Source organism: Ahaetulla prasina, chromosome 10, assembly GCF_028640845.1.
Source record: "Ahaetulla prasina isolate Xishuangbanna chromosome 10, ASM2864084v1, whole genome shotgun sequence".
NCBI classification, from domain to species: Eukaryota; Metazoa; Chordata; class Lepidosauria; order Squamata; family Colubridae; genus Ahaetulla; species Ahaetulla prasina.
The window spans coordinates 18,286,239-18,310,760 of NC_080548.1; the positions used below are offsets into that span (position 1 = coordinate 18,286,239).

Below are 24,522 nucleotides of genomic sequence, written 5' to 3' on the forward strand. Positions count from 1 at the left end.
TATATGAAGGAACAGCATGATATGACAGTGCTGAATTTCAATACTAGATGCTTGTTGCATAACCTTTTCATGTTTATCTGAAAACAGAAGGCTTAGCTGGATCAACAGATTGGCTTTACTCATTAAGGAATGCTGTAGAACTTAAAAGAACACTAACTACCCTCCTGTTGATGATGCTAATAATACAAGGGATGAAGGGATGAAGATAATGTTTCATTGCAAGAAACCTGACCACAATTGATTTTTTTTCCCAAATGGAGTAGTTATTATTTAATTTATGCCAGCTTTTGACTAATAGTTACATACAGGACTTGTAGCTGAAAAGAAATCTTAACTCTTTGTGTTAGGGAAGTGAGAGTTCTTTGCTTTCAGCTTTGGGGAACAATGTATCATATACATGGACCACAAATCTCTAAATCAGCATTTTCTGACTAGATGATTTCCACATGGGTTCAACTATAACTCCCATCATTAGAGCTGTGGTGGCGCAGTGATTATATTGCAGTATTGCAGGCTAATTCTGCCCACTGCCAGCAGTTTGATCCTGATGGCCTCAAGGTTGACTCAGCCTTTCAACCTTCTGAGGTCAGTATAGGGAGGACCCAGATTGCTGGAGGCAATAGAGAGGGCTGTAAAGCACTATGAAGAGATATATAAGGGCTATTACTAGAGTTATTACCCATAATGTGTCGAATCCAGGCTGGGTAATTTGCTCTGGATAGACATATATTTTGTTTGTTATGGTTGGCGTGATATGAATTACATAGAAGGAACTAGGAATGGCTTGCCTTCCTCCCTCCCTCCCTTCCTTTTCATCTGCTCCCTCTACTCAAGAAACTCTGGATGGTGAAAAAGAAATATAAATAAACTAGCTATATCAATCCTTTAAGAAGAAACAGAGCTGAAAAAAAATATCACAATATCAGTTACTCATAAAAACCACATCTACACCAGAGCTCCATCCTGTCCTCTGCATTTCAGGGGGAAAGCCAGGTCTTCCCAGCCTTCCAGAAGGCCAACAAGGTCAGGGCTGCCTTCATCTCAGGGTAGAGGCTATTCCACAAGACAGGTGCCCTGATAGAGAAGGTAAGCATTGCCACCAAAGGGACCTACTCTACCAGACATAGTAGAATGGGTAGAAACAGTTGCTATTGACTGTTTCTTCACTCCAAGCATCATGGCTGTGGTTTTTAAAACAGAGGCACACAACTTGCCCCTTCTAGAAAAGCTTGGCATGTTGTGTTCATGAGACAGAAGAGACAGTACATTAAACACAAAGGAACATCACATCAATTGCATGCTGTCTCCATTGGCATGCTGTCTCAGTTACCCTCATTAGCTTTGCTGTGGCGTGTCCACTGCACCCTGAGCGCACCCACTGCAGAGACTGCAGTTCTTAGCCCATCATTCTGGGTCCCAGGATGGCTCTTGATCTGAACATATCAGCTTCTGTACATATCAGCTTCTAAAGCAGAGGCGTCCAATCTTGGCAACTTTGAAGACTTGTGGACTTCAACTCCCAGAATTCTTAGCCAGCATGGCATCCACTCAGCCACCCCATTACAGATTACAGATTACAGATTAATTGAGTTGGAAGGGACCTTGGGGTTGGACTAGGTCATCTAGTCCAACCCCACCCCCACAAGCAGGAGACCCTACATCATTTCTGACAGATGGCGGTCCAGTCTCTTCTTGAAAGCTTCCAGTGATGAAGCTCCCACAATTTCTGAAGGCAACTTCTGTTCCATTGGTTGATTGCTCTCACTGTCAGAAAAGTACTCCTTATTTCCAGGTTGAATCTCTCCTTGGTCAGTTTCCATCCATTATTCCTTCTCTGGCCTTCGCGTGCTTTGGAAAATAGCTTGACACTCCCCCTCCTCTTTGTGGCAGCCCCCAAATATTGGAAGACTGCTATCATGTCTCCCCTGGTCCTTCTCGTCACTGGACTAGCCATGCCTAGTTCCTGCAACCATTTATCATACGTTTGCTTCTTCTCACTATTGGTTTGGAAGAGGTGTCTCTCATCTGAGGATTGCAGGGTATTGCCTACACAGGATTTTGCAATTTTTCCAACATCCCCTATAAGTGTCAAACCCTGATTGTGATTTGCTGGGTCTTGGCCGGTACAAATCTGGAGAAATTGAATGCCCTTTGGTATTGACGGAGCTTGGGCCGTTTCCTGAGGATCTGGCCCACGGCTCGGCCGAAAAACTAGTCACGGCCTGGGAACGGGCTGCGGCTGGGGCTTTGGACGTGTCGTGCCTTTGCGGCCTCTGACCCAGCGTAGAACTCAACCAGCTCCTTGGTTTTCTGAGGAGCTGAGGGAGATGAAGCGCCGGAAAAGATGCCTAGGGAGCGCTTGGAGGTCCAGCCATTCGGAAGCTGACCGAACACTAGTTAGGTCATTTATTCAGACCTATCTAGTGGCATTGAGGGAGGCTAAGCGTACTTACGTTTCCTCCCTGATTGCATTGGCAGATAACCGCCCGGCCGCCTTGTTTTGGGTAACCCGTTCCCTCCTGCATCGGGAGGTTCGGGATGACCCGCTGCAGGGGCGAGCCGAGGATTTTAGTAAGTATCTGCACGATAAAATCGCTCAACTTCGGGACGGTTTGGACCAAAATTGGGTAGATCCAGGTGAGATGACAGAGACACGTCTTGTTGAGCACATCTGGGACGAGTTTGATACTGTGGCTCCTGAGGACGTGGACAGGCTGCTGGGAAGGCTGAATGCCACCACATGTTTATTGGACCCGTGTCCCTCCTGGTTGGTGCTGGCCACACAGGAGGTCACACGAGGCTGGCTCCAGGGGATTATTAATGCTTCTTTGATGGAGGGTGTTGTTCCTTCCGCCTTGAAAGAGGCGGTGAAGAGGCCCCTCCTCAAGAAGCCTTCCCTGGACCCAGCTGTTTTGGGAAATTACCGTCCTGTCTCCAACCTTTGCTTTGTGGCGAAGGTTGTTGAGAGTGTGGTGGCACGTCAGTTAACCCAGTACCTGGATGAAACGGTCTATCTGGACCCGTTCCAGTCCGGCTTTCGACCTGGGTATAGCACAGAGACTGCTTTGGTCGCGTTGGTTGATGATCTCTGGAGGTCTCAGGACAGAGGTTTTTCCTCTGCCCTGGTCCTTTTAGATCTCTCAGCGGCTTTCGATACCATCGACCATGGTATCTTGCTGCGCTGGCTGGGGAGTTTGGGAGTGGGAGGCACCGTTTTTCGGTGGTTCTCCTCCTATCTCTCCGACCGGTCACAGACAGTGTTGACAGGAGGACAGAGATCGACCGCGAGGCGCCTCACGTGTGGGCTGCTGCAGGGGTCGATTCTCTCACCTCTCCTGTTCAACATCTATATGAAGCCGCTGGGTGAGATCATCAGTGGTTTTGGGGTGAGTTACCAACTGTACGCTGATGACACCCAGCTGTACATTTCTACCCCAGGCCACCCCAACGAAGCTGTTGAAGTGCTGTCTGGAGGCCGTGCGGGTCTGGATGGGGAGAAACAGGCTCAAGCTCAACCCCTCCAAGACGGAGTGGATGTGGATGCTGGCATCCCGGTACAGCCAGCTGCAGCCGCGGCTGACTGTTGGGGGCAAGTCATTGGCCCCGATGGAGAAGGTGCATAACTTAGGCGTTCTCCTGGATGGACGGTTGTCCTTTGAAGAACATCTGACGACCGTCTCCAGGAGAGCTTTTTATCAGGTACACCTGATTCGCCAGTTGCGCCCCTTTCTAGACCGGAATTCCCTATGCACAGTCACTCATGCTCTCGTCACTTCTCGCCTGGACTACTGCAATGCTCTCTACATGGGGCTCCCCTTGAAGAGCACCCGGAAGCTTCAGTTGGTCCAGAATGCAGCTGTGCGGGTGATAGAGGGAGCCACTCGTGGCGCCCATATAACACCTATCCTGTGCAAGCTGCACTGGCTGCCTGTGGTCTTCCGGGTGCACTTCAAGGTGCTGGTTACCACCTTTAAAGCGCTCCATGGCTTAGGACCGGGTTATTTACTGGACCGCCTTCTGCCACCGTTTGCCTCCCACCGACCTGTGCGCTCCCACAGGGAGGGCCTCCTCAGGGTGCCGTGAGCCAAACAATGTCAGCTGGCGACCCCCAGGGGGAGGGCCTTCTCATGGGGGCCCCTACCCTCTGGAACGAACTTCCCCCAGGACTTCGTCAACTTCCTGATCTCCGGACCTTCCGCCGTGAGCTGAAGACGTAATTATTCTTCCGCGCAGGACTGGCATAGAATTAGTTTTAATATTTGTAATTTTAAATGAGTTTTATGGTTTATGTATTTTAATTCAGGGGCCAAATTTAATAAGTTTTTTAGTATTGTTTTTATTTATATTGTATTTATTGATTGTTGATTTTATCTGGCTGTGCACCGCCCTGAGTCCTTCGGGAGAAGGCGGTATAAAAATTTAATAATAATAATAATAATAATAATAATAATAATAATAATAATAATAATAATAATAATAATAATAATTGCTTTCCACTTGATAGCTTTGCTGTCTGTGAACGTCATTTCTTCTGGGTAAAGCAGCCAAAAGGTTGCTAAAGTTAAAGAAGACTGAAGAAGCAAAACAAAACAATATCATCAGACCACGGAAGTTGCAAACATTGTTTATGAACAAGTGCACAGATTGCAGCCCAGATGTTTTCCTTAGGAGAATCAGTTTATGTCTTCTCAAGAAGCACGGCTCCTTCCTCTAAGGAAACATCTGAAGTCAACTTTCCGAAAATGGAAATACTGCAATGGCTCCTAGAAAGAATGGCCTTGCTTTTACAACTTTGCCAGTCTGATGATGAAGGGAAAGGATTTGGGTTGTGGTGCTGACGAGGAAACAAGCTAGATCCACATCAACAACAAAATAGAAGGAAGTTTGGGAGACGACTTCCGGTGTCCAGCGGCAACGGACGTCTGGAAGGCTTCTCCTGCCTCCAGTGCCTGAATCCGGCCGCCGCCGAGGCCCTCAGGGGCCAGGTGTTCCGAAAAGGACACCTGCCGCACGGACGGCTCGCCAGGGGTCTCCCAGCCGACATACAGGACTGTGGGGACCGATGCTGGCGCGTCCTAGGCTTGGCGGGGTTTGGAGGCCACAGGCCGCGGCCATTATTTTGGTCGTCGCCTGGGCCGCTGTGCCCGGTGACACCGGGGCATTGGATTTATAACTGCAGCAGCCTGGTGGTGAACAGGGAACGGAGAAGAATTGAGGAGGAGAAGGGAAGGGAATATCGGTAAACGTGAGTGGAGTGCTCCGGAGTGCGGGGGTTTTCTCCCCTGCGGTTGGAAGGAGCACGAGTTATGCTGGAGAGGAGAACTTAAAATAAGAAGATTACCGGTTTTGTGGAGCTCTGGAGAGAAGAGGTGATGGAGAAATTTAGGAGGGAAGGTTTGAGGCCCCTCCTTCTGGGGAACAGTGGTGGCGTCCAGCTTCCGCCTTCACTATGAGAATTTTGATGACATCACTTCCCTTGACTTCCTGGTTGACTAACTGTACTCTGGACTCGTTGCTCCTGTGAGTGCCCCTGGTGGATCCGGAGGAAATTACAAGGATACTGTGCCTGCCTGAGGATTTTGTATTTTTTTTCCTTAATGGCAAAGGTCAGAGACCAACTGCTGGAGAGATGGAGAGAATTTTGGAAAAGTTATCTAATATGGACAAGAAATTGATGAAATAAGAGCAGAAATTGTGACTATCCAAAAGGATTTAAAGGATACTCAACAAGTTTCAGCAGAAAACAAGCAGAAAGTGGAAGGTTTGGAGGGTGAGATGCGGGCAGTGCAGAAAAGAGAGGAGACGACAGGCAATGCTGTGCTTGGACTACAGATGGATAAAATGTCTTATTTCCTTAGGTTTCAAAATTTGGAAGAAGTGGACCAAGAAGACTTGAGAGATGTTGTGACTAAATTGTTGGGAGAATTTCTTGGGAGAGGTGTTGATTTCATGAATTGGGATGTGGATCGAGTTTATAGAGTTAATTCAATATGCACGCACGCATGCAGTTCCCAGAGAGGTTCATGTCAAATTTGTGAGAAGAGAGACGAGAGATGAAATTCTTAGAAAACATAGGAGTGGGGCACTGATTTACAGGGGCAGGGAGATAGCCATTCTGAGGCAGATTCCCAGACAGGTACGTGAAAAAAGAAAGAAATATTATTTTTTGTCAAGCAAATTGTACCAGAAGGAGTGGGCTTCAGATGGCTGATGCCAGAGGGATTGATGATTTTCCGGGAGGGCATTACGAAAAAATCAGTACAATTGCGGAGGCTACGGCCTATGTGGAGGAACACAAAGCCCTCCTGGAATCAGATGACCCAGGAATTGAAGAAGGGAGGTTATAGATCATGGGGCGGAGCGGCTGCCGCTGTTGCGGCCCTGGAGTTGGGACAGGCTGAACCCAGAGTTCTGAGATCCAAAACTAGGAAGTGATAAAGATATTTGGGATTGTGTTGGTTTTCCTTATTCTCTTTCGTACGATATTCTGTTTATTCTTGACTCTTCTTTATTACGTATTTAAAATTTGTAAACTTAGCTACTTCGTGTCACCTGCTTGCCATATGGCTGTTGTATGTGTTAAAAAATTTGAGTAAAATTCTTATTTTAGATAAGAAAAATGAAAATTTACCATACCTGATATGTATTTGTATAAACCTTTTTTTGACTAATAAAAACTTTTTGAATAAAAAAAAAAAAAAAAAAAAATAGAAGGAAGTTTGTAAAATTTGATCAAGGAAAGTTGTGATTGACTGGAAAATATCTCAAGTCTCTAATTGGGATGCTCTGGCCATGTATTAACCATTAAAATTACAGGTAATCCTCAACTTACAACAATTCATTTAGTGACTATTCCAAGATACGACACTGAAAAAGGACTTATCACCAGTTTTCACACTCATGGTCACGTGATCAAAATTTAGATGCATGGCAACTGACTTGTATTTATGAGGGTTGCAGTGTCCCGGAGTGATAAGTGATAAAGTCACCTTTTGTGACCTTCTGACAAGCAAAGTGAATGGGAAAGCCAGAGTCACTTAACAACTGTATTACTAACTTAATTGAAGCCATTCATTTAACAACTGTGGCAAGAAAGGTCATAAAATGGGGCAAAATTCACTTAACAACTCACTCACTTAGCAACAGCAATTTTGGGCTCAACAGCAATTTTGGTCATAAGTCAAGGGCTACCTGTTATCTTCCTGTCCAAGGAATATAAATGGAGCACCAAGGAGAGATTGCCTTGTAGAAAACTATCTTGCCTAGGACTGTAAAACATTTTCTCCAAACTTTAGGTTTTTAACCAGTCTTCACGAAAGCTGTCCTTTGGGAGTTGCATTTTTGTCTTTCTGAGCTTTGAATGTGAATGGAGACATTATTTATAGCTTCAGGATACAGTCTTTTTGCTTTTCATGTTCCAGACCACAAGAGGCAGACAGATTCAATTCTCATTATTTTGTCATGAGCTCTGCAGTATTCCACCCCCCCCCCACCAACCTCTTTTTGTAAAATAACCCACATAGCAAAGAGACATTCTAGGTTACTCTGTTTGTTTTGGTAGGAATGGAAGGCAAAAGAACTCAAAGCAAAATGCTTTTCACAAAAAATAATTTTAAAAGTGGATAATATAAGAGTTATTTTTAAAAACAGGATAGAGATTTTAAATACAGAGGGTTAGCATGTCTGCCATGAGTTAATATATTGGCAAGGAGCTAGTTGTTTTATTGGTTTTAATATAATTATTTGGCTTGATTCTTTGCACTGAAAAGAAAATGACCATGCACGAAAAACAACCAACTAGGGGTTATATGTACAATTTCCCTCTTCAGTGTTCTGAGTTCTTTTATATTAAATTATTAGGTATTGTTACTGGACAAGGTTACAACCTAAATATCTGTCAATCAGATTTCTGAGTTTAAATAATCAAAGTTTGACTATGAATAGAATTAGTGAATGGCTGTTCTAAAATTTGCTTTAGAGTAGCAAACCAGACTTTGAAGCTATTGGTTGTTTTTTTTTAAAAAAATGATTTATTGATTGTAATCCAGGAAGAGCATGATTGCAGATGGACATGGTTTATTTCTGCTTTCTGGATTTTTCCCTTTATGCTCTTTTCATGCTCCTGACTGATTCATAGCAGTGCAAACTAGCAGTTGCTCAATAATGGGTAATACTTCTTTTTCTGGAATTACTGGAAAATGACAATCAATAAATGTATTTTGCTTATCTGCAAGATTTTGTCATGGATTTGTTTTACTCAACAAGAGATAAATAAACAAACAAATAGGGCTGATTGTGATATGATTTGGTATCAGCTGGTTTACATTGTTATAGTTGTTCTTCTGGAGCCCCTGCTGTAGGCCTGAGTTTGCTTCTGGCCATTAGAGTACTCAGAATGCAGATGATCAAGTTTGCTGTTCCATATTTTGTATACGGATCTGCCAAACTGTGGAGGGGACGCCAGACTTGAGGGGACATAAAATGTATATAAAATACAGTGTTTATGTGGATTTTTTTTGTCTGAGATCTATAAGGTCATTCTAACCTAAATCTCCTTTTTGAACTTGTATGCCGTACTATGAAGCTGGCCTATGTTATACCAGGGAGTGAATCTGCCAGTGAGCTATAGCTCCTGAACCTCAGAGGCCTCCAATAATACAATAGTGGTGAAGTTTAAATATGAATTATTAAAATAATCAATACATTTACTGATTCCATTTTTGGCTAATTCCATTTTAAATACATTTTTATACATTCTTCTGTAGAGTTTTTTTACTTATAGGTATAGCTACTGGTTTTAAACTTTAATAATATTTTACATGATACTGAGCAATATAATGGCATATAAATAGGCTATGAACAGCAGCAGTAAATCTGTACCCCAGGTTTTGGATATTATAGAACAAAGTGCAAATTCAGTGTGGCCGATGAGCTGAATTCAGTCCCATCAAATGGAGTAAAAAATATGGGAGAGGAGACCAGATTTAAAAATCTCTTCTGCAAAAGCCCTGCTAGCTAATGTCATTCATTTGACCACAAAGGAACTAAGCATGAGAGAAAAGCATTTGTAAGTGTGATAAGAGATCAGTCAGTTGATGGTACTGACTAATTCAATTGTGAGATTTTTTCACATTTTGTGTAATTTGATTATTAAATCATTAAAAAGTTTTCAAAAGGTAGCTCTGTTAATCCTCTAGAGCAAAAGCAATGAAGAATCTTTAATAAATTCACTGCTACTTTAAAGGCTCATGAATCACAAAAGTTTGTAAAAATTGTCACTAAGATGCCACAAGTGTGTGCTTCTATTTTTCAGAAAACTTAAGAGTTAAAAAATAAAATATTCTGTTTATGATTTTAATGATTACCACACTTCATATTGAAATGTACAAAGGTTTTGAAGTGATATAGCTTGCCTGCCTCACTCCACTTGTTCATAGGGTTCGAGCCTATTTGGCAATTTAATACCTTAAGAGATACTCAGCCAATTGTCAATACCATAAAAGTATAATAGTTCATTCAAGTAATCTTGAGGATACAAGAATACTAGTTTGTTCAAGTAATCCTGAGTAATTGGGAATGCCACATTAATGTAAAATCGAATAATGCAAATGTATTACAAATTGTTTTGTCTGGGCGGTGGATTATGTAAGTTATTATCAAGCAAATCATTGTATGGCAAAAAGAAGATAAGGACAACTTTGAATCCAAAGCATAATAGGTTTATTTTATAGATGTAGGCATCTAACAAGGTGGAACCAAGTCAATGGTAGCATGATTGGGCAACCAATGTGTTTTTTGTGTGTTGCTTGTACACAGATTTGGTTAACTTGTAGCCATATTGCCTTTTTTTTAACAACCTACAGACATCTTTGTCTATATAGCAGGTAAAATGGACCCAGCATGGAAAAGCAATCATTATTTTTCCTCCCCTAGACTGGCTTTCGGTTATAAAAATGAAATAATAAAAATTACTCCATATTTCTGAGGAATATCTCTGGGGAAAAAAGTATTCCAATGTAACCTAGATCAAGTATGGCTGTTTTGCATTTTTAATGCTCAGCCTCCCACCCCCCCAATTTCTTGGGAAGCCTATAAACTTCTGTGGTCTCCCTGTCGTGCGCTCTAATCCTTTCACCTCTCTCTCTCTCTCTCCTCTTAATGATTATTCCAGGATCACCACTGTAAACATGTCGTTTCAACCCCTCACTTAATGACCAATGTTTGTTTTTGTGCTAAATGACAAGTTGAAAGAATCTAAGATGCAGCAGCACGCCTCCTCAAATGGCATCCATTCAAGAAGCTGTCAAGGGCCGGCTGCCTTTAATGTAGTCAAATGTCTTTATTTTAGGAAATCTTTCTAGGCGGCCACCATTATTAATATGCATGACCAGGAACATTTTTTTCCATAAAAGGCCTTCAGCACGTGGGGGGCTGCATCTGCGTGTTTTTCTGCAACATGAGTGGTCTATTGTTAGTAACTACCACCTCCTGGGCTGCTGTCTGTGCAGGAGCCCCAAGAGAGGAGGGAAAATGTTTTGAAATTCCCTGAATGGAGAGTTTGCAGCCAGCTGGCTCTGGTACATAGACCGAGGTGAAAAGAGGACTTTTTTCAGACTTTCTTTCCCTTTTGGCTGCTTTCTCTTCCTGGAAAATAAATACATTGAAAAAATTAAGCAAAATAAAATATAATCATTTACACATATTATTTACACGATTCTCAATGAATTATAAAAATAACAAGCAAAAACTTTACCTGTAGCCCCCAGCTCCTTCATGGAGAAAAGACAAATAGAGTGCCTAAAGCAGTGATAGTATCTTAAATCTTATTTCACATATTTATGTCTTGCCCATCAAAATAAACAACATGGTGCATAATCTAACCGTGTAGGATTAAAATTAATAAACTGGAGAGTAATGGATTAGAACCAGAATACTCTCAGAACAGCCGTGGGTTTCACATATTCTTACCACCGGTTCGTCCCTCACATGCATGCTTGCTTCACATGCGCCCGGCCTCAAAAACATGGCTAAATAAGATGGCATTACGTCTGGCTGGGGGGGCAGGTGCGGCCCCACCTGCAGTCGCAGCTATCGGTTTGCCCGAACAGGTCCAAACCGGGTGAATACCACCACCTCTGTCTCAGAATCATTTACTAAGCAGAGGTCCACTTACTGTTTTCTTGCTGATAGGAGAGTTGTTCCCTTCCTTCTGCAGCCTTGCTACCATTTCACACATTGTTCCATGGATCCCTCCAAAGCTGATGTTCTTTTTAAAGTGTATTAATATCAAAGTAAAGAAGGATGGAAGATAGTTTCTTCAGCATAAAAACATCACTGAATAGAAAATCTTTCAAAGATTGAAGGAACTCTTCTGTTGATAAGTGACAAACTCAAAACTAACAAAATTGGTAATGCATTAAAATACATTGTATTAACTTTAAACAGAGACAACAAACAGTATATGAAATACATTCCAAAAATTACCCTTTGGAAAATATACATCCTGTCTGTCTACTGGAAGCTAGAAACAGCAGCAGACAAAAATAGGCCCAGGGTGCTTTATTTGGCACCACAGAAGAAAAGAGACAGATATATCTTGCATGTACCTGCCATAATTTCAATCATTAGTTGACCTGGAGCAGAGTGAAAATTTCTCTGGCAAGAAATCTGAGTATAATACATTCTTAAAAGGACCGTGTTTTGTTTCCCTTCCAAATACATTTACTTATGTAATCTTTCTTTTCAGGCTTGGCAAATCTCTCCTGTGTAATATTTAACTGCAGGGATCACAAGACACACTTGTAGCATATTTAAACTTTCAAATAGGATTATAGAAAATGTCCCTTCTAATTTAGGGGACTTTTTACCATCTTCATGATGCAAGAGGCAACATGGATTTTTGGTGCACTAGAAGACAAAAGCCATTTCCTCAACTGCTTTAATCTCATCATTTTAAAGCAAACTTTTATTTTGGATTAAAAATGGATCAAGCTTGTGTAATCACACAATTCTACCTTGTTTGATTGTGTTATAGATTTTTATGCTTTAAAATAATTTTTTTAAAAAGGGATTCATGGTCTGCTTGATCCCCCCACCCCCAAGATCAATCCAAGTTTGATTCCTGGGAACTATACAGGCACATCCATGTACGATTTTGGCAACAACATAAAGTGATTTGCCATTGCCTTTTTCCAGGGTATTCTTTTCCTTTGACTTCTCAACCTAGCCTCCAGGCCTGGGATTTCCTGCTAGTCTTCAACCCAAGCATTATTCAGCACTGTCCCTGCTGAGCTTTGTAAAATTTGATGAGATCAGCTCAGTGCTACAATGGAAATAGCTTTGATCAAAATTCTTGGATTGTAATCCAGGTCCTCGACTGTGTAATCACATTTAAAAGTGGCATCTATCTACTGTTCCTTCAGTGAAATTTCTCAAGTGCTCCAGTTACAATGTTGGCAGGCATGTTATGGACTACTAAAAACGCTACCCAAGACAGTGGCTCTGACTCAGAGGTGGGTTTCAGCAGGTTCTGACCAGTTCTGGAGAACTGGTAGCAGAAATTTTGAGTAGTTTGGAGAACCGGTAGTAAAAATTCTGACTGGCCCCGCCCCCATCTATTCTCTGCCTCCCAAGTCCCAGCTGATTGGGAGGAAATGGGGATTTTACAGTAACCTTCCTCTGGATTAGGGAGGGAATGGAGATTTTACAGTATCCATCCTTTGCCACACCCAAGCCATGCCCACCAAGCCTTGCCATGTCCACCAAGCCACACCCACAGAATCGGTAGTAAAAATTTTTGAAACCCACCACTGCTCTGACTGCATTCACATTCAGTACGACAATGTTCATCCTTTGGATATCGCTTATACCCTGTTTTCCCCAAAATAAGACATTTCCTGATAATAAGCCGAATTGGGCTTTTGAGTGCATGGCAATAAGGGCAAGCGCTTATTTCAGTGCTCAAAAAAATATAAGACAGGGTCTTATTTTCGTGCAGTATAAAGTTGTACAGGTAGTCCTCAATTTAAGACCATAATTCAGCGCAAAATTTATGTTGTTAAGTGAGTTTTGTCCCATTCTATGACCTTGCTTGCCATTGCTATTAAGTGAATCACTGCAGTTGTTAAATTAGCGACACGGTGACTTTGCTTGTCAGAAGGTTGCAAAAGATGATCTCAGGATGCTGTGACTTTCATAAACATGAATTAATTGTCCAAATTTTAATCACACGACCACGGGGATACTGCAACAGTCATAAGTGTGAAAAACAGTCATAAATCACTTTTTTAGTGCCTTGAATGGTCATTAAATGAACCGTTGTAAATTGAGGATTACCTGTAATTGGAAATATTATATGTCCAAATAGAAAGTCTTACTTTGGATCAGTATACATAAAATTGCACCTTTCATATGTAATTAAAAGACATCCATAATTCTAAAGCTGTGCTTTTGAAATAGTGACCTGCTTTAGAATAGTTGTGGATTGTTGATGTTGCAGTGGAAAGGCTATAGTGAGACCATACCTATTTTATTGATTAGAGAATATTGCAGTGAGATCCTGGTCAGATATTTGAGAATGTGGTAAAGAGATAGTACTACAGCTATGGGGTCAAACCTCAACCAACAAACAGAGGTTTAAATCCACACTTGACCACCAAATTCATGTGATTTTTGGCTAGTCATTTGCTCTGAGCCCATGATAGTTTTAGGTGGAATAAAATGAGGGGAGACCTTTAAATAAGCATGAGAGAGAAAATATGATGTGTACATGCAGTATATAAAATAGTAGTTCTAAGGCCTGGTTCACATAGTGAACAAATCCATAGTTTATTGATTTTGGTTTTGGCTTACTGTCTTGCGTCAACCCAACCATTATATACCTTGATTTATAGATTACTGCAGTATGCAAAGCCAGTATGAGAGATTATGCTTCCCTTGTATGTAAAAGGGAGATTAAAAAACACACACCACCCAATTGAGAATTATGATTCTTTTCCCTTGTAATAACCTTTCCATATTAAGAATCCTGGAATTTTTGTTTTTTAATTCTTACGTATAGTAAATGGCATGCTGTTTATAAATGTTGATAACGGTGTTAGGAAAAAAGAGCTCATTGGATTGCAGTGTTGATATGTGCATGGAGGTGTATCTGTATTAGATGTATGTGAGTTAATACAATTACTTTTCACCCATTTTTTGTGAAAAGGAAGCCATGGATGTTTCAGTGCTCAATGATTGGGCGTAAAGTACCTCCTGTGCTGTGAGTGTGACATATACTAGACAGAGCCATCAGATGCCTTTCTATGATAAGGGGATGCATCCTTTTCATATGTCAACATTGTGAAGAATACAGGTAGTCCTTGACTTACGACTGTTGGTTTAATGATGGTTCAAAATTATGAAGTGATTTACAACCTGTAGTCTCATTTATGAATATTGCACCACCCCATAGTCACGTGAGCTCAATTAGAACACTTGGCAATGAGCTTGCATTTAGAACCGGTTGCAGCCGTCCTGCAGTAACGTGATTGTGATTTGCAATACTAATTTCCAACAAAAAATTCCACCCATTGGGGAAGTTGGATTCATTTAACATCTGCATGATTTACTTAATGACCACGAGATGCTTAATGACCACCATCCAATTTACTTATGACCATACCTTGTGGTCCAAATTGTGGTTGAAAGTTAAGAACTACCTCTATATACTGTTTCCCTAAAAATAAGTCCTAGCATGGGGTTTTTTACACGCGCACCTAATATAAGCCCTACCCCCCAAATAAGCCCTACTTATGAGTCTGCACATCTGGCCATGTGCCCGTTCCGTCTGGTTGCGTGCATCACCGTGGCCATGAGGCGACATGGGGTGGTGCTGGAGCCACCCCATTTGCCCCACGCCGTCTTACCTCAGGGGTCCCGCAGCCAGGACATCCAGATCCTGACACCTGCCTGCGGCTGCAGCACCAGCAACTATGTGCAGTAGGAGCCCATGTGGCCACCGGTGAACTTCTTTTGCTTCTCATGGCTGCAACAGAACAGGAGGCCAAGCAGTGTACCGATTGCCACAGCCATGAAGCGAGACAGGTGTTGGGGTATGGATGGCCCGGCTGTGGGGGCCCTGAAGTAAGTCAATATGTGGTGTGTGGGGCAGCTCCATTCCCCTGCCTACCCTTGTCACTCAGCCTTCTGCTTCTGCCGCAAGCAGAAGTGGGCCGGTGGCCACATGAGGTCCTGCTGGATGAGGCTGCCAGAGCCGCTATTATGAGGTGAGGCAGGTGTCAGGGCATGGGTGGCCTGGCTGCGGGTGTCCTGAGGTAAGCCAGTGCAGGGCATGTGAGGCAGCTTCACCCCCCCCTCCCCCACCCCACCCCCCGCAGCACTAGCACACTGCACAGCCTCCTGCCCTGTAGTGAGCAAGCAGAAATGGGCCTCCTGTACATGGGGCGGGGAGGAAATGACTCCCTGAAAAATAAGCCCTAATGCTTATTATGGGACCCAAAAGACAATAAGACCTGGTTTTATTTTTGGGGAAGCATGGGTAGTTTAAAAATCTCATGCAAGAGATTTTTGCTGCTATAGCAGGAAGGCCACCTGCATCATTCTTTGCTTGCCCAATGTGTGTCTGCCCTTGGTATAGTACTCTTCAGAGCAAATATGTGGTAGAAGCTGTTTTTTCCCCTATGAGTCTTATTTTGCTACAACTTCCTCCTTCAGTCGAGCAAGCTGGCATGTTTCAGATTTAAGGTTTTTAAAGGCATATGCTAAACTTAAATATGCAGAGCCAACACTTCCTGATTTCACTGTGCTTGATGCTTAAATTGTGTTATGATGCCATAGCAAAGCAGTAGATATTTGTTTCAAAGAACTTGCAGAAGTAAAATGCAGAGGAGGGATGGTCTGCCCCTGTATAGTATGAAGCACTGTTGATATAGTAGTTCTCAGGATACTGGCAACTGGATTAAGCTGTCTGTTTAGATTACAGGTGATCCTTGATTTATGACCGCAATTGGGATTGGAACATCTGTCGCTGAGGTACTTATTAAGAGAGTCCTGCCCAATCTTTTGCTGTGGTTTTTAAGTGAACCTGGCTTCCCCCATATACTTTGTGGAAAGCTGACTGGAAAAGGTCATTAATGGTGATCACATGATTCATGGTGCTATAACTGTTTTAAGTATATGCTGGTTACCAAGCACCCACATTTTTTTCATTTGACCACAGAAATGTGATGGAATCAGTTTTAAGTGAGAAGATTGTAAGCCACTTTTTCCACCAGTCGTAACTTCCAACAATTGCTAAACAAATGGTTGCAAACTTGAGGACTGTATGAAATTTCTTATGTGGGTGCAGCAATTTTGGGCGTTTACTCACTATCAAGGCTACCAAGTAATGCAAGATTGTATGAGAAATTCAGGACCGATGCAATTAAAAGATCATTTTCTCATACAATCTTGCACCACTTGGTAGCTTTCATAGTACCGTGTTTCCCCGAAAATAAGACCCCGTCTTATATTTTTTTGAACCCCAAAATAAGTGCTTGGCCTTTTTTTCGAGGATGTCTTATTATTTTGGGGCACGTGGAGCAAGACAGGGCTCCTCTTGCTGTCTTACCTGATTGCCAGCTTTGTCTCCCTAACCCTAACCAGAGGAAATGGCAGGGACCAGCTGCACATGTGGTTAAATATTTTTGGGGAGGGCTTATTTTTGAGCGCATGCGCGCATGGGCTTATCAGGGGTGGTCTTATTTTAGGGGAAACAGGGTAGATACTTACCTAATCAGATGGGCAGCAGACAAAAGAAAGGATTTCACAGAATACAGTTAATTGATTGTTCTCACTGCCAGATATAGCGCAGATCACCAAGTCAGTGAGATGACAGGATTATCAAAAGCCAGAGAGATGGAGCCTCCATTTTCAGAGGCAGCGTACCTCTCTGTATGCCAAGTGCTTGGAAAATTTAAAAAGCAAAACCGTAGGCTGACTTTTTTGGGTGGGGGAAATAGACTGGATGGCCCTTAATGGCTACTTCTTGAACCTGAATCGTTAAGCTAGACTAAGATAATCGTCACCTTTTCACCTCTTGCGTGGAGTGGACCGAGCGGCTCAAGGGATTAGCATAAGGCTTGCGGAGACTGCCACAGGAAACTGGATTAATTGAGTAAACCGGGGTTCAGCTTCTCCTGCGAACGCTTTTAAGCTGAGATGCTTTTTTTCCATCTGACGCAGGGCTCGAGACTCCGACTCCATTGGATGCCTCGCTTCCTTCGTCCATTCCGCTCTTACTATTATTACACCACGGCAGCCCCGCCTTTTGGGCAAAGACGTCTGGGCCGACGAGCCATTGTTATCTTCCTCCATCTCCTTCCTTTTATTTTTTTTTGGGGGGAAGAAAAGAAAAAAGAAAGGAAAAAAAGCAGGTTAAGTCCCCAGGCGACCCACAGAAAAAGACTGCAACTCCCATAGCGGGAAGGAAACGAGGGAGGGGGGGTGAAGAAATAAGAGAGCGCGCCTGCGCGCGCACCTTTCCCCCCCTCATAACTGACCCAGATGGCCGTTGGGATTCATTTATTTTGAAGAGGGCGCGAGCCTCGCGCGCGGGCCCGCTCTTTCGCTACCTATCTTCCTCCCTCCCTCCCGCCACTGCCGCCTTTCTCCTCCTGCGCGCTTGCGCTTTTTTCCCCCCTCCTTCCCGCTGCCGTTGCGTCTCCCACGAAGCCCTCCGCGCGTCCCGCGCTCCCTCTTCCTCACCACCACACAGTCTTCTCTCTGGCCCCCCCCACACCACTTCTCGCTCCGCTTTGGTTCCCGCCCTCTCCGCGGCCGAGAGCCAATGGCCGAGCCCCTGAGGAACTCCGCCTTCTCCTCTCCGCCAATAAAAACTTACTACTATGTTATGGGGCGGGTTGGGGGGGGGAGAGGAGAGGTGGGTGAAGAGAGAGAGAGGGAGAGCGCGACTGAACGAGAGCCAGCCGAGCAGCGAGACCGTCTGAGGGGGGAAAAAAAAGGGGGGGTGGGCGCCTTCGACCGCTGCCGGCACCCTCGCGAAAGGCTATCGGTGTCCAAGCATCCCCACCTGGGGAGGCGGCAGGCAAGTGAGGCGGCGACGCAAGCGACTTCCGTCCCTCGTCCCTTTTCTTCTCCGCTTTACCTCAGCGAGGTGCGTCGTGCTTGCCAAAGGAGAGAGAGAGAGAGAGAGAGAGAGACGGCTCTCTGGCCGTCCGCATCCATTCGGCTGGCGGTCGGGTTGACTGACTTGGACGGCCAAGGGACTGGCGAAGGCGCGTCGGTTGGCGTCGGCGCCAGAAGGGACCTGGTGGTCTTCCTCTCTCCCTCTCTCTCTCTCTCTTGGCAGGGCGGGGCCGCTGCCTGGACGGCCCCGGGAGGCGCTCAGGTTGGCCCATTGGCCTTTTGCCCGGCCGCCAGGGCAGCGACAGCCGGGTCCCTCGCTCTGAGGTGCCGAAGGAGCGTCCGGCTTCGTTGCGCCGCGGGGTGGTGGTGATGGTAATGGTGGGAGACGGTACGGAGAGGTGCTGCAGTGAAGGTGTAGGAAGGAGGAAAGGGGGCGCTTTTCGTCAGCCGGAGAGGGGGGACTGTCTCTTGTGGGGGGGGGGAGAGAAGCGTGTTGAGCGGTGTCTGCGCGCCCGCCTGGCAGCCTCTCGGGCCGGAGGAAGGGAGGGGATTATGGGATGGAAGACGGTGTGACTCAAGTGAGGTGAGCGCGCGGATGTCGGTGGTGTTGGGGAGGGGGGCGAAGAGAAGAAGAAGAAGAAGAAGAGACGAGGTTGAAAGATTAAAAGGCGAGCTGGCGGGCTTAGCTTCCGCGATAGCCTCCTGCGCTTTCCCCTTCCCTTCGCTACATTCCCTGGTCAGTCGGTTTGTGGTCTGGATTCAAACGCCCTCCCTCTGTTTATACTGTCTCTTAGATCTTCGTCTTCGTGGGTTTTCTTTTAATTTCTTTCTCTCTCTCTCTCTTTTTTTGCAATGGCACCAAAGATACAGCGGTGACAGTTTCGAGTTTGAAAGTGGGGGGGGGAGGGGCCGTCTGCAGTTGTGTAAGCGTTTTGGGGAGGGGGGGAGAGAGAGAGAGAGGGACAGAGACAAAGCTGATCAGGTACAGGAAATCTCACGCATGTACTGAGATGAACTGAACACCGTTGGTTCCTTGGAGCTGCTCTGGTTATTTCTGTGGACAGCAAGGTCGTGGATTTCAAAATCAAAACAATAAAGGCCTACTGATACCCTATGATTACATATCCTAGTTCTGTTTAATGTTAACTGAAACGACATTGCTTTGATTGCCATACATCTGAGTCCTAAATACAACAGGAAAACGTTTTGCTGGTCTGTCCCAAAGGGGCTTTTTCAAGAGGCAGCTGGACTTTCTGGCTTTTCTTTGAAGGTGGTTCGCTTCTCATCCAAGAAGCTTCTTCAGCTCCAACTGGATAATGACTGAATCCTTCCATTCCCCACCATGGATTCTTGACTGAGAAGCGAAACATCTTCAAAGAAAATCCAGAAAGTCAATTTGTCTCTTGAAAAAGCACCTTTGGGACAACCATGACCTAGATGACTGAGAATCTCCATAGGCATTTCGTTGGTCTCTATTTCAGTTCTATATGTTAAAGGGGGTATTTTATAGATATGTCTTATTGTAATTTAGCCTGATTTCTTCTGTCTACGTTTAAGTTTTTCAAAGGTCTGAGGATCATATACCAGATGGAAGATTTTGAAAAAAACTTTTAAGTTTTTTAATGAGATAAATATTAATGAGTTATGTGTATTCTTTTTCACTTATAGTAAATAGGGTGGGTGATTATTTAAGCAAGATTGTGATGTACAAACTTTAATAGGTGATATTATGGAATTGCAATCAAGTTATATTATGCCTTTCTTGCATTTACAAGTATTGTTTTCATTGCAAAACCATATTGTGGTTATTGTAATAGAAACTAATCAGTTAAAAATTAAAGTGCCCAGATCATTTAAAAAAAACAAAACTTCTAGTGAGTTTTCACTTAGCTATGGTTGCCTTAAATTCAGTTTGATAAAGCACTACATGCATTAGCCACATGTAGTTGAACTTAGCTGCTCTCAGAAAGTTAGGCAGAGTTTAGTACTTAAATGGATTAATGCTATAACCTGGGAAGTATAAATATCCCAGATAAAGTCTCTGACAAACCACTTCCAAAGTACATGAAATGTTCTGTGAAATCATTAAGATTTAAGCTTTTATATCCATTTATTGCAAATAATTTTTGGCCCATGATTGGTTAAGTTAATATAATAGTGAATACTTATAATAGTACAGTTGCTTTGTGTTGTTTATAATCTGTTAACAATCTTATTGCATTTACTGTAGTTATTTAACTGGCGTTATATAATAAATATTCCAGACCAAAGAATTGACGAAGCTTCTTGGATGAGAAGCAAAATGTCTTCATGGAAAAAACAATTCATTTGCCTTTTGAAAAGCACCTTTGGGACAACCATGATCGGAATGACTTGAGAATCTCCATAGACATTCCAGACAAATGTTAAATGCATAATATGATTTGTGGCTTTCACTTCGTTATATGCCATGAACACATTTTAACTACGTTGGATTTAAAGGTTATTTTTAAATAATTTAACCTTAATTTGGTGAAGTATTTCAGTTCTGATTTCAGGAAAGATTCCCCTCCCCAACAGTCAGTGGGTTAAAAAATTACCCAGTTTGTCTTAAGTTCACTGGCAGTGTTATCAGTTGTGGCAGCTGTCAGAGTTTTGTTTAATGTAATCCTGGATTAATAAGAATTCCAACTATAGACTTTCAACGCTACAACTTACACTAGTAGAGTATTCAATATTGATTGGGCCTATAAATAACATTGTGAGACTTTGGATGTCATAAATACCAAATTAGGAGAACTGGAATAAATTTAAACAGATGAGGGACAAATAAAGATATGGTGCTTGATATTAACTTATCCTTCAAGATAACTTATTTGTTATCTTGTATTTTAATACTCTTTTAAAGAAACCAGTAAGAAATTGCATAATTGAGGGACTGTGTAAAAATACTTTTTTTCTTATTAAGGTATTAGGGCACTCCAAATTCAGAGGCAATATGAAAAAAAATCTCATATCTTCCAGGACAATGAGACCTACTTAAAATACTTTGCCAAAGAGACAAATGATAGATTTGATAGCATTTAAAGTTAATAGATGATGAATTTACTATGCATTTATTCATGTTCTAGTAGCATATTTTGACTATTTCAGTGTGTTACAGTAATCGGAGAGCATCTGAAAACTTCAGTTGATACAAACTGGTTTTCTAACTGGAGCACAATGCAGTGATCAAGTCGCTCCAATACTTAAACTTTTGTACTGGTTGTCAATTATTTACCAGATTTGATTGAATGTGTTTGTTGTAATCTTTAAAGTATTTGCTGCCTTTAGGAACATACTACAAACTACTTTTAGAATGGGTGTCAAGTTACATCTTTAATGTAGGTAGTCCTCGAGTTATGTTCACAATTGAGCCAAAATTTCTGTTACTAAGCAAGAAAATTTTTAAGTGAATATTTCTCCATTTTACAGTCTTTCTTAACCAAGTTAAATTAGTAACACAGTTTGTTAAGTGAATCTGACTTCCCCATTTATTTTGCTTGTCAGAAGGTTGTAGAAGTCACATGACCACATGAACTTGGGATACTGCAACCATCATAAATACATGCCACTTGCCAAGCGGCTGAATTTTGATCATGTGACCATGAAAATGCAGCACTGGTCATAAGTGTGAAAAATGCTCATAAGTCGCTTTTTTCAGTGCTATTGTAACTGAATGGTCATTAAAAAAATGGTTGTAGGTCAAGGACTACCTGTATATATTTTCATATATCTTGTTTTGGTTTTTCATGTCCCCATGTTTTTAATTACTAGATTGTAGTTGTGGATTTAGTTTAACTTGTTGATACATCACCTTAGCAATTTGAAGAAAGTAGTATTGAATTTAAGTCACACTGATTTTCAGTCCCAGTAGTCTTGATGAGTCCTATCTCAGATTGTGGTCAGAGGCTTTGGAATGTTTCAGACATACACTTTACTCATGTACTTCAGTAACTCAGTGCAACTTGTCTAAGAGTTAACTTACATGTTTGACATGATGCTGCCACTACCTCATGCATTATTCCTAGCACATCCATTCTTTCTGTATGCATTCCCTATCAAGTCTTTGGAGAGCAGATGGGCTACTTACCTAGAAGAAGCAGTAATGCTAAACCATCTTTCTAAGCAAACAGTTCTCTAGTACTAACGAGGTAGAAAACTATGAGGAAATAATACTTTTTTATTCTGGTGAAATGGAAATAAAGGGTTAACTGGCTATTCATTAGGCAGAATGCTAAGGGAACTCAGAAATAGAGTTGACTATGACATAAAAAGAAAGAAAAGGAGATAACCATTCTAGTTCTATAAATAAGCACAGAGAGGTTTTGATTGTAAAGCTCTTAAAACTACATATATTCTGAATTACTTTCATACAAAGTTATTGTTAAATTACACTTTAATTATTCATAATCATATGGCCCTCTGGCAAAATGAAAGGCAGAATATAATTCAGTTCTCCCCTTAAAAACTCCCCTTGTATATATGTTTGTCATTTTGGGGTGCCAGTACTGAGATTTTTTAAGTATTTTCTCAAAATAAAATTATGTGAAGAGACCTGGTGCATAGAATTGCCAAGAATCAGGCATGATTATATGCATATCATCATTATCTGTGTTCTTAAGATCTTACTGAAGAAAAGAGTTCTGAGCTGTGAAGTTTGCTTATTTATTACATTTGTTATTTACTGCAAGGAACTCTGTCTGGCTTACAGCATCATCCATAAATGTTTCAATTCTTTTCTATGATGTCAGAAGTAAACTTTAAGCATAACCCAAATATCTCCTTGATTATGCAAATGTTATTAAAATTGATATAAATGATATATTTATATTAGAAAGGTTAGGGGATACTGGTCCCTTGTTTAAACCATGAACTATCACCATAAGAAATGGTAGAGAATTTTAAAAATCTGAATGATAGAAAGTAGTTCTTGGATAAATGATTTAATTAACAATAATGCTTTGTTATGAAATGAGGATAATTGAATGACCGTTGATATAATAATTTTATCAGTGCTAAACTACTTAACAGATAGTACTTGACTTACAATCATTCATTTAGCAACTGTTCAAAGTTACAATAGTGCTGAATAAGTGACTTACAACTGTTGCAGCATCCTTGCAATCAGGTGATTGTGACTGGATGCTTGACAACCAACTTGTATTTGTGATAGTTGCAGTGTCCTGGATTCACATGATCTCCATTTATATCAGCTGTAGTTATATGATGCTTGCTTAGCAACTGCACTGCTTGACAACAAATTTTCTAGTCCCACTTTTTGTAAGTTGAGGACTACTTGTAGTCTTTTCAGTTGTCTTAAAAGCTTATACAGTTCAGGGGTTAAGATCTCTGTTTCATAGACTTCATAGATTCATATATCTCTCTGCCAAATTATAGACCTTTTTGTGTAATATAAAACAAATAGTCTTGCTGTTAGCAACTAATCTTATGTGTGTGTTGATCATTTGTCTAAATTTCATGCTTCTAGGTTAACTGTCTAGTCATTATATAGTGTTAAGGTTTCAAAACTATATTCTAGGAAATACAGTGGGGACCAGAATTTCTGTTGCTAAGCAAGGCGCAGTTGTTAAGTGAATTGTGCCTGATTTTGTAACCCATTTGTCACATTGTTAAATGAATCACTGCAATTGTTAGGTGAATCATAAGATTGTTAAATGAATCCTGTTCCTGCCATTGACTGCTTATAGGAAGTCAGCTGGGAATTTCCCAAATAGTGATCACATAGCCTCTGTAACTGTTATATTAGACTCTAAATAGCCATAAATAGATGTTTAATAGAGCCTGATAGATGAATAATAGAAATTATTTTGTGTTCTATAATATGTTGATTAAATATAGAGTTAGTTTAATGTCATGTTTAAGGCATCAGGCTAGAAACCAAGAGATGTGAGTTCTAGTTCCACCTTAGGCACAAAGCCAATAACTTCGGGCTGGTCATTTTCTCAGGACTAGGATGGAGGCAAACTGATTCTGAAAAGCCTTGCCAAGAAAATCACAGGAACTTGTCCAGGCAGTCTCCAAGAATTGGACACAATCAGAAGAAAAATCTTTGTATTACTGTTGTACATTTTCTTTGTGAATTATCAGCTTCAAAGATAAACATAATTGTGTTGCTTTATCAGAAAAGGGTGTGGTCTAACATTTCAAAGGTTAGGTATATTTTTACTTCCTGTTGTCTTTGCTACATATTTACATGTTATATTTAATACTCAGGCCAGTTTTCCAAATCTGCAGTTTTCTAATGAAAAGTGTAGTATATGCTATTTAGTATAAAATGGTCCAATTCTGATTGGATTACTTTTTATATGCAATTTTTTGTTCTTTAAGAACCACAGAATCTTTTTTATTTTTTTG

The 24,522-nt window shown here is 41.8% G+C and overlaps 1 protein-coding gene and 1 long non-coding RNA gene across 26 annotated transcripts in view; one reads left to right on the forward strand and one right to left on the reverse strand.

The window, feature by feature from the left end:
* EPB41 (erythrocyte membrane protein band 4.1) overlaps positions 1–24,522 on the forward strand; it is a 129,095-nt gene that overhangs the window by 39,161 nt on the left and 65,412 nt on the right. The window contains exon 1 of one of the 25 annotated variants that reach the window (XM_058195267.1): positions 17,946–18,085. The exons of the other annotated variants lie outside the window; for them this stretch is intronic. The gene's annotated coding sequence lies outside the window, so the exon portion shown is untranslated. Of the gene's footprint in view, positions 1–17,945; positions 18,086–24,522 lie in introns of those variants that run through there. 25 annotated transcript variants of the gene reach the window in all.
* Positions 9,742–17,621, reverse strand: LOC131204252 (uncharacterized). The gene is made up of 3 exons (XR_009156563.1): positions 17,541–17,621; positions 17,067–17,362; positions 9,742–10,644 (listed from the first exon to the last, which is right to left on the reverse strand). It is a non-coding gene; the product is annotated as an uncharacterized LOC131204252 (long non-coding RNA).